Here is a 9,822-nt window from a genome sequence, read left to right on the forward strand (position 1 = left end):
TTACACTTGACAACCACCCACTCACTGAATTTTACTGAGTCTTGTTCTGAAACATCCCCCCAACCCACCCCCCTTCTCTGTCCTCGATATATCTGTCCTAGTTCACTGCTTTATCAATGCTTACCAGGATGACTATAAAACACTCCTATTTTTCTCTAGTCCAGTATTACTTCCCTCTAAGTTAGCCATCCAATCACTGTCTCCATAGTGATTTTTCTATAGGGAAAATCTCATCAATCTCATCATGTGACTTCACCCCCCTTATAATCCCACTCCCAGATTAGAAATTTCCAGTGGCTCCCTATTGCCCACAGGATATGTGACATTAACTGAAGCCCCCGCTAGTCTCTCCATTCTCATTGTCTGCCACATCTCCACAGACCCCATGCTCCAGGAAGACAATACGTTCCTTTCCTGAACCTTTTATGTAACTGTGCTGCTATACACACTGTTCTCTCAGCCTGCAGAGCCCTCTCAATTTCCTATGCCTGGTAAAGTCTCAGTCCTCCTTCAAGAACCAAATCAAATGTCATTTCCTCAGTGAAGCCCTCCTCAGAGCACATTCTACCTTGTATAATCCTTGGTAAATTACATAACTCCATGTCCTTTGCTTAATAGCATTGCTTGACTCACAATTTAATACATTACATGCTGTTTTATAATAATTATTGTTTCGGAGTGTTTATAGTTAATTAGATCACAAGCTCACTGAGAGCAGGAATTTTGCTTTGTTCAGCTCTGTCTCTTTAGCATACTTACTGGAACAGAATGGATGCATAATAAGAATTAATTACATGTAAGGGCTCACAATGTTTCTCAAACAATTTGTGGTAAAGGACAGCTTTTTTAAAAATTTCCAAGCTGTTGCAGGCTGATATTTGATAAAAAAAAATAATAAAAATAAAAATGTCACAGCGATATAAAATCACTTTGATAGTTACTAAATGTTTTCTCTCAATTCTGTCCTTACTGCAAACATTTTGAGCAGCACTCAGGTAGATTCTTTGCAAAGATACCTTGCTTCTAACCTGTAAAATCTGGATAATTAATTTGGGAATTTTAACAAGCATACACATAAAAATAATAAACAAGTGCGTCATGTATTCAGAGCACAAACTGGGCAAGAAATCAATAAGTAAAACTATTCTTGTTAGAGATACGTATAGATGTAATAAATTAACAGGATAGTGAACGAAAGGGTGCAGGATTATACTTAGACAGTGACAGTTTGCATGGTGCCACAAAACTAATCTAGGAAAGCTGTGGGAAAAATTGGGATTTCCAGAAACTATTCAAATCAAAGATGGCTGAGATGGAGTGGGGGATGCTGAGGGAAAGTGAAGAGAAAGAGGAGATCTGTAAACACTGTTTGCAAAATTTTATTTCCCTGAATACTTAATTGAAAGTTTTCATAGAGTCTCAATAGATAGTGGCCACTTTCCCCACCTCATTCATTCATTATCTTCTTTCTAATTATTATTTTACTTTAAGTTCTGGAATACATGTGCCAAGCGTGCAGGTTTGTTATATAGGTATACATGTGCCATGGTGGTTTGCTGCACCTATCAACCAGTCATCTAGGTTTTAAGCCCCACATGCATTAAATATTTATATTTATAATATAATAAATAAATATATATATATATATATATATATATATAAAATATATATAATAATGCTCTCCCTCCCCTTGTCTCCCACCCACTCCCCACCAGGCCCCACTGTGTGTTGTTCCCCTCCTTGGGTTCTTGCGTTCTCATTATTCAACTCCCACTTATTAGTGAGAACATGAGGTGCTTGGTTTTCGGTTTCTGTATTAGTTTGCTGAGAACACTCACCACCTCCTTGAGTCATGTTGAGAACCCTCTCAAGAAACAGGGAACTCAGTGATTATCCTAGGAATGTCCCCACTCCTTGGTAACTTAAGAGCAGAAATGGAGTTGACAATGATAGTCAAAAATTTCATCACACAGTCACTAATGAAGTCTTAGCATTAGTGAGCAAAAGCTACATGTAATTTAATGACATAGAAATAACACTCCCAAATGAATATACACCTTCAACTCAGTAGTGGGAATTAGTTGCCTTTTAGAGACCTAGTCCCTGAAGTCGCTTCAGTGAAACTGCTTCGTTGAAGCCAAAATGAATAAACTCAGAAGGTCGCATCAGAAAATGTTCAAGATTGTCCTCTCCTTCTATTGTTCATATTTTGGATCCATTGGTTCTTAAAATGCTGAGCAAAAATCAAGGCACAACCTGCTGTGAAAGCAAGTGAAGAATCGTATACCCTGGCAAGAAGGAAAGAAGCTATATTCGTCTCTTGGAACAAATAAGCATGAATATGTGGAATGGTCAGTCTTGACATGGATCTCCCACAATGCAACTGCAATTCACTCCCCTTGAAAGACTCTAACACCTCAGTGAGCTGATGATGCTGCAATATACCAAGGGCTATCTCAACACAACTCTTAGAGAGCTTAGTCAATTTTTTTGTCTTCTTTTTTTTTCTTTTTTTTTTTTTCTTCTTTTTGGCTATTCAGGTGAGTATAATAAATTCAATTCCAAAAATGATGTTCAGTGACTTCCTGCTATGTGTCAGGAACGGAGCTATGTACTAGAGTTATACAAATAAATAAAATGTAGATTCTTCTTTCAGAGGGCTTATAGTATAATCTGATGATAGTCTTATTTGTATTCTCATTGATTCTTCTTTCTGCCCTCCAGAAAAGAAAGACAATCAATGTGTTCATTTTGTCATGAGTGATTCTTTCTAAATGAGGTCTCATTTTGATATAATAGTAGATAATACATATATAGCACTAAAATTCTATGATATATATACTGCAATTATCCCAATTTTACAACTAAGGAAACTAAGGTATAAACAAGTAAAGCAAACTACCAATGTCACATAGAGTATCAGTGATAGATCCACGATTCAAACATGGCTGCAGAATTCATGTTCTTAACCACCACTCTATACTGCATGATATGGGTAACAGAAATTCCTGCCTATAAGCACTATCCATTTCATAAAGTACATTTTGTGTTTATGGGAGCTTTCTGAGGAGCTCAGGGAAAAAGGATGATACTCCACGTCTCCTAATTTTAATATTGAAAATGAAATGAATTCTAGCAGGAAGCACACTCTTGTCTTGCATGGTAGGGGGGACCAGGAAAGCCTATTTTGAGAAACCTGTGTGAAGAAAAGCCATGTAGTATACCCAAAACATTTCTTAAAAATCAAAAAGCTGTGAATTTATGTGTGGGTGTCTCTACATATGTCTAGTTAGTTTAGAAAGATTCTGGCTCGCACAGTGCTAAAACACTGAATTATTCAATAAAAAATATATGGTTAGTCTGGTGAGATGCATTTAAATCACATACACACAAAGATGTGTTATTTTCCAGCAATTTATGCTGGCATTTGTTTTGAGATCTTTAGGACTATAAGACGGTGAGGACTGTAAGCCAAACTAAGGTTTTATGATTAAATATGTTGTCATTCTAATATGAAGCTTTAGTACTCCTTGAAAAAGTATGTACCCTGAAAATCCCATTCTTGTAACACCATTCAGGAACTAGGGTTGTGGTGTTACCAATGCATAAAGGCCAGATCAGTTGTCTTCTGCCTCAGTCGCAGTCTAATAACTCCATTTCGAGAACTGTTTTCCCTTCAGATATATTCTGTTTTCTGATCCCAACTCTGGGAATATCTACAGAACAAAAAGGAGCATTCTAATTCTCGTTAAAGAAAGCCAAGGATCTCCTTGTAGGATGACTTCGTAATGAGTAGAAACAATCTTAGTTAGAAGTTGCACAGCAGCTAAGTATTTTTTTTTTTTCAAATTGTCTACCTTGGTTCTGATTCCTAATCAGAGTCTCCCTGTTCTGCATCAAATTTTATTGAAGATCCTGTTAGAATGTAATACTTTACTTCCTGGATGACTTGTTCATAAAGGTCTTCTGCCTTCTGAAACTTGGTGTATGTCTTAGGTAGGGAATCCAGAAAGATTATCTATGCCATTAGCCTGGATGATACTTCCTGCTGCCCAGCTCCTAAGACAAACCTTTCTATCCACAGCCTGCTCTCACCAAGACCTGATACTTGCCTCATGAATTTCCCTAACTATATACTATAAAGATCCAATATTCCGATTTGTGACTAGAACTTGATGGATGGATATTTCAGAATATCTAGGAAAAAAATTTTGACTGTAATAATGAGCTGGTCTGTGATAGGATTCCTACGAAATAAAACAAGAACAAACAAAGTAAATAAAAATTTGGATGGATGAAAAGGTGTAAAAAACACTTTGTTTCTGGCCAGGTGCAGTGACTCACACCTGTAATCCCAGCACTTTGGGAGGCCAAGGTGGGAGGATCACCTGAGGTCAGGAGTTCAAGACCAGCCTGGCCAACGTGGTGAAACCCTGTCTCGACTAAAAATACAAAAATTAGCATTGTGGCGCATACCTGTAATCACAGATACTCAGGAGGCTGAGGCAGGAGAATCACTTGAATCCTGGAGGCAGAGGTTACAGTAAGCTTAGATCATGCCACTGCACTCCAGCCTGGGTGACAAAATGAGACTCTGTCTCAAAAAAAAAAAAAAAAAAAAAAAAAAAAAGAAAGAAACCACTTTGTTTCTGTTTCTAAAATAATCCTCAGTTCCTCACTTCACTATACCACCTTCCCTCCATGCAAAGGACCAATTGCAGAATTTTAGAAGGCAAGGCATTGAAGTTTATTTCTGAGCTACAGGGCATTAATAAGACTGAAAAACATGAGATCTTATTTCTTATCATAGACTTTTCGCCCTCAAATGTTTATTCTCTCCAGCCAATTCAATGCACTTTCAGTCAAATCAATTTCTTGACATTAGGTAAGACATAAGAGCCAAATAATAGGCACTAATTCATTCAACAAACATGTATTGGCCCCATATTTTGTGCCAGGCACCATGTGAGGTGATGAAAATAAGCTCGTGCACAGGATAGTCAGGTCTGCTTCTGTCCCAAAGTTTATAATTAATAAGAATACAGAAATTAAATAGTCACACCGATACATAAATACAAACGGTGATAAGGGCCATGCAGGAAAAGCTCAGGGTGCGATGAATAATTGTAACAAAAACATCTGATGTAGATTTAGAAGAAGCGGTGTTGTTAAAGAAGACTTTTCTTAAAAAGTTCCTTTTGAACACAAAACCAAACACTGCATGTTCTTTCATAAGTGGGAGTTGAACAATGAGAACACCTGAACACAGGGAGGGAAACAACACACACTGGGACTTGTTGGGGTGTTGGGGGTGAGGAGAGAGAAGAGCATCAGGACAAATAGCTAATGCGTGCAGGGCTTAAAACCCCATCAAACCATGATGAGTTGACAGGTGCAGCAAACCACCATGGCACACGTATACCTATGTAACAAACCTGTACATTCTCCACGTGTATCCCGCAACTTAAACTTCAAAAAAAAAAAAAAAAAGCTCCTTTTAAGCTGAGATACAATAACAAGGATTATTGAGACTTTACAAAGCAAAAAAGAGTAGGAAGAATATTTCCAGGAGAACGAACACCATGTGCAAAAGTCCTGAAATGTGAACAAGCTTGGAGTGCTTCTTAAACACAGTATGGCTGGAACATGATGAGCCCAAGAAAAGACAGTGTAAAATAAGGTTGGGGTCAGATCATTTAGAGTCTTGCAAGTTTTGGTAATAAGTTAGATTTTATTCTAAGTACAATTAGAAGCCCTCAAATGGGTTTTAAGCATAGACAGGATATGGTCATAATTGTGAATATATGTTAAAGTTGATTCTGGCTGCTCTGTGAAAAACAGACTATAGAGAGGCATGAATGGAAGTAGGGAGACCTATTGGGCAGCTCATGTATTAGTCCAGATGAGAGACAAAGATGGCTCTGACTAGATAAGATTTATGGGTAGATTTGAAATATATGTAGGAGGAAGAGCCAATAGGACTTGGTGATTGATTGGATACACCCTGTAAGGAAGAAGTGAGAGTGAACTGGGCACACATTTTATGTCACGGATGTGAATCACCTAAAGACAAATATCCATAGTGGGAAAGAATAATTAGCAATTCTGTGATTTGGGAATCATTACATTTGAACAGTAAGATAACACATTTTCTTTAAGACGAGCGTTCAAAAGTAAAGTCCTACCTCCTTCATTTAAAGATGAAGAAATTAGGACTCACAATGGATTGTGCTACTTCGCAAATTAATTTTATGCTGTATATGAATGTTTTATATCCCAAATTAAAATATAAATTTCAAAATGGCATCACTTGTTTTGTAGACATCTCTTCATAATAGCACCCAATATAGAGATTGAGGATATAGCAAATATTCAATAATTGCCTCTCAAATTAAAATGAATCGAATTCCTTCTTCTTTCTTGGCAGATAGAACAAAATGGATATTCTGGTTATTGATAATGGCAGTGAAGTGACAGAGTTCATCCTGGTGGGTTTGTACAACCATCCAAAATATCAGATTGTCTTTTACTGCACCACGATAGTGGTCTCCCTGATCACATTGGTTGGTAACAGTCTCATTATTGTTGTGGTTAGAGTTGATGGGCGGATTCACACTCCTATGTATTTTTTCCTGAGCAACCTGTCCTTCCTTGATATTTGCCACTTCAGCAATTCAGTACCTTTTTTGTTATTCAATGGCTTAAGAGATTACACCACCATTTCCTATAATAGCTGCTATGCCCAGATGACCATTGCTCTTTTTCTGGGGATGACAGAGTGTCTTCTCCTTGCTGCCATGGCTATGACAGATTTGTTGTAATCTCCAATCCCCTGCACTACACCATCATTATGAACAACAGGGTCTGCATACAGTTGGCCATGGTGACCTGGGCCAGTGCCTTCCTTATGGCAGTAATACCAATCATTGCAATTCCTGCCCATTTTTGTGGACAAAATGTCATCAACCATTTTACCTGTGAGCTCCAGGAATTGGTGAAGCTTGTCTGCTCGGACACCCCAGGCAGACTCATCCTGGGTCTAGTCATCAGCATATTCACCTTGCCACTGCCCTTTACCTTTATCCTCTTCTCCTATGCTCGCATTGTGGTTGCTGTGCTGAGGATCAACTCTGCAGAGGCCAGACTCAAAGCTTTCTCCACCTGTGGATCCCATCTGACTGTGATCATCATATTATGGGACAGCCATCTACATGTACTTGATACCTCAGTCAAGGGAATCCCAAGACGAGTGTAAAGTTATCTCTGTATTTTATGGTATTGTGACCCCCATGTTGAACCCCTTCATTTATACCTTGAGGAACAAGGATGTGAAAAATGCTCTAAGAAAAATAATTAGGAAGAAAGAGTCCTAAAAGAATGTGAATATCCCATGGAGGTTCGTCTAACCAACGGTTTGATATTGACTTGTAAAAACAACAAGGTAGAAATACTAAACAACATTTTGTAAGATAATTAAAGTGTTTTTCTTTCTATTTTCAACAGGCATGTAAAATCTTTCCCTTGAGAAAAAAAAATTTTAAACTTTTATAGTACCACCTATTTAAGTAATACACAGGGCAGCCTTGAAGGAAAGTTTTTAAAATAAAATGATAATTTATACATTTTAATCCTGAGCAGCTAGATTTTATTTTACTAAATGGATAATATTCTATTATAATATAATAATGATATGCTGAGATTCCCTTTTTAGGTGAAAAAGAGCAAACTTGCAAAATGGACAACTCTGATCTCAGTGTTTTTGGTGTAAAATGTGTCATAACCCACACTTTGAAGTGATGGAGGTGAGAGTAGAGAGAAAAAAATTACTTAACCACAATACAAGATTCTGCATAGAAGGTCCTCTGCTAAAGCAAGGAGGCTTTCAAGGCTGTGAACCTACTGAGAGCTAGAGCTGATAGGCTTTATGGAAAATGCTATTATATGTTGATCATTACATAGGGCTACATTTTCTCTCTGAGTGTACACTATTCCTTCCAACTTCCAAAGGTGATACAAAGGTGTTGACCTTACAAACAGAGCAAATTTAACTCAGGAGGAATGTCTTTTACAAAGAAAATATATACTATATTTTTAATGTCAATTATTTAAAAGTAGATAAAGGGGTATAGAATAAAATTAAAAATCACCTATAATCCCAATACTCAATGAGGCTCGTATCAGCATGGGGTTTGGGTAGGCATGTATTTAAGTCTGCTATGCACAATTATTTCAGATTTAGCGAATCACTTTCCATCTTTAAACCTCAGTTTTCTTATCTATAAAATGGGAATTATAAGAGTGCCTAACTCACGAACGTGGTTTTGAAAATTAAATGTGATAACACAAGTCACATTTCTATCACAATGCCTAGCATATGGTGGACATTGAATATATGTCAGCCAAAAAAATACCTGTCAATTTGTCCTTTAAAATCCACACCCATTGTTATGGGTGGTCATTTGACTATGTCTATACCAATAATGACTGTATCATTTAAAAATATTCCATGAAAATATGACAGACTGAAAATTTGTGTTTATTATCCTATTATCTTTGAGGTTGGGTGAAAATGCCAATGAGTCAGCCCAACTTTGGAAAAAAACACTAAACTCAGTAACACATGACTAATAAAAGCCTCCAAACTTGTTTTAATCTAACTGACTCGACCATTGCTTCTGGATACATCCTGGCAGATACACCACCAGTCGTGACCTATTCTATTCCACTCTGGTAAGCACTCCTGAAATTAGTACTTTATTGGTCAACAACAGAAGCTGACTGAAGACTATTATAAGTGCAAATGAAAATGAGAAAAGCATGGAAACCCCAATAAAGAACTCTTTGGAAAAGGAATCCATGGTGTTATATAAGTTTTGTTGTAACATTATCAATTTAATCTCGAAAAAATTCTCATGTAAGTTTAATTTCTGGTGTTTTCTAATCCTTCTCATTTAATGTAAGGCAATCCTGAAACTAGAAGGAAGGTACCATTAACCAACAAGAAGACACAGTGAGCAGGTGAAGTCAAACACTCAAGAATGGAAACAAATATGATTCCTCAGCTGGAAGCGGGGAAAAAGAGGAAAACTGCAAGCCTAATACTTATTAGAGTTTGATCATTTTCATTAGAAACTAAGAGGAAGTACAGAAAAACAAGAAATGAGATGTGCTTTGTGCTGACAGAGAGAAATTTATTGGAGAGAGGCAGAGACCTTTTTAGCTGTGAGAGAAAATTAGACAGGTAAACTAATTTCTTTCCTTTTGATTACCTCAGGGAGAAGTCAGACAAGACTCTCTCTAGAGAGAAATATGTTACATCTGGAAGTGGAGAACAAGCTACAAGAAGTTTTCTAACATGAAGTCAAGACTCCAGATGAGTAAAAAGTGTAAGAAATTAGAAGAGCAACTATCACTTAGAGTTGCATTTGTTAGGTGCCTGTATATTAAATGTTTACTGTGAAATTTGCCTTCTTCAAATCTTTCTTGTATTACTAAATCAACAAGTCTGAATCATAATAAACAAGCAATACTTTGGAACTACCCTAGACCTTGGGAAACGTGTTTAAATTTCTTATCTCTGCCAAACAGCAGTTATGACTCCCAGCTGATAATGGGCAACTCTGTGTCTCTGTATACCATCTCCTCATGAGGTGTGCCAAAATGACAAAACAACATCTTAGAAGGTTGAATTGACCCTTTAAAAAATCAACATCGCTGAAAAAGGAGCTTCATGCTGTGTACTGGCAGCAGCAGAGCAAACAAAATGCACTTGAGAGCCATAACCACAACTTTTCCAGAAAGTATTTCACAGGAATAAATTTA

At 37.1% G+C, this 9,822-nt stretch overlaps 1 pseudogene; it reads left to right on the top strand.

The window, feature by feature from the left end:
- Positions 1 to 5,279: 5,279 nt before the first annotated feature.
- On the top strand, positions 5,280 to 7,373 carry LOC116538010 (annotated as a pseudogene).
- Positions 7,374 to 9,822: the final 2,449 nt, after the last annotated feature.

This window comes from Sapajus apella, unplaced genomic scaffold (assembly GCF_009761245.1).
Source record: "Sapajus apella isolate SASKATOON/1434 unplaced genomic scaffold, GSC_monkey_1.0 scaffold115, whole genome shotgun sequence".
Classification (NCBI taxonomy): Eukaryota; Metazoa; Chordata; class Mammalia; order Primates; family Cebidae; genus Sapajus; species Sapajus apella.